This window comes from Plasmopara halstedii, assembly GCF_900000015.1.
Source record: "Plasmopara halstedii genome assembly, contig: Scaffold_350, whole genome shotgun sequence".
Taxonomy (NCBI): domain Eukaryota; phylum Oomycota; class Peronosporomycetes; order Peronosporales; family Peronosporaceae; genus Plasmopara; species Plasmopara halstedii.
Window position 1 is genome coordinate 120,701 of NW_020187271.1, and position 939 is coordinate 121,639.

The window sequence follows — 939 nt, forward strand, 5'->3', positions numbered from 1 at the left end:
CAATCGAACTCTTATGGATACGATCAGATACGATTGACTTTAAAACATACTAGAACCGACAGTTTTTCAAATATGAGATCCCATTAAGATTACCTGTTGCAAAGTTGAAAATAAGCACAACACAGTGTGATAATTCTGCTTCTTTGAAATAAGCAACACCTTTTTATTCCACAATGTATCTGTATCATTGTTGAGATTTCGCGTTAGAGACCATGTTGGGCTTTTTTTCACACACCCTAATTGTATTAGTCTGGATAATATTATTCCGTTTGCTAGAACGACAGCAAATAACCAAATCGCATTGTACCTTTCTGTGTCTATTGGAAGTAGCGTCGTCGCGCATCTAATAGGTCATGAGCATCTCGTGCGTCTCGCTTTACCGTAACCTTTGTTGCCATCTTCGCCTCAATAATAAATTTCTCCTGCGTGCGACTGCGGTAGCCATCGCAAAGATGTATTGTCATTGACGTGTGACAAGAGAGACTCGCTGGACATGTGCGGCTGGTCTTCAAATGCAAGCCGAGATCGTGTTGTGCTGCTCTTGCTTGGTCAATTTACTCGTCGTTTAACTTGACGCATAAAATGTCCAGAGAAAAAGCGATATTCTAGGTGTAATGCAGGTGGTGGTTGTGGAAAGTTTGCCACTGCGGCCCTCACATGCATAGTCTAGAAGATTTGAAAAAAGAAAACAGAAAGTGGACCTCGATACATATCAGCTCATATCCCATCAACTTCTAAAAGGTTATTTCCACAAGTGACACACACTAAATGAACTGAGACTGTGACGCGTTCACACAAAATGGCCAGACTATGGCTTGTACTACAAAGACCGTGTGACCACACAATGGTGTAGTTATACTTAAATAAGAAATCAGTATCTACTGGTTGCCCGACTCGAAGAGCCAGAGCATTGTTATTTATGTCACTACCTCCCTGTGT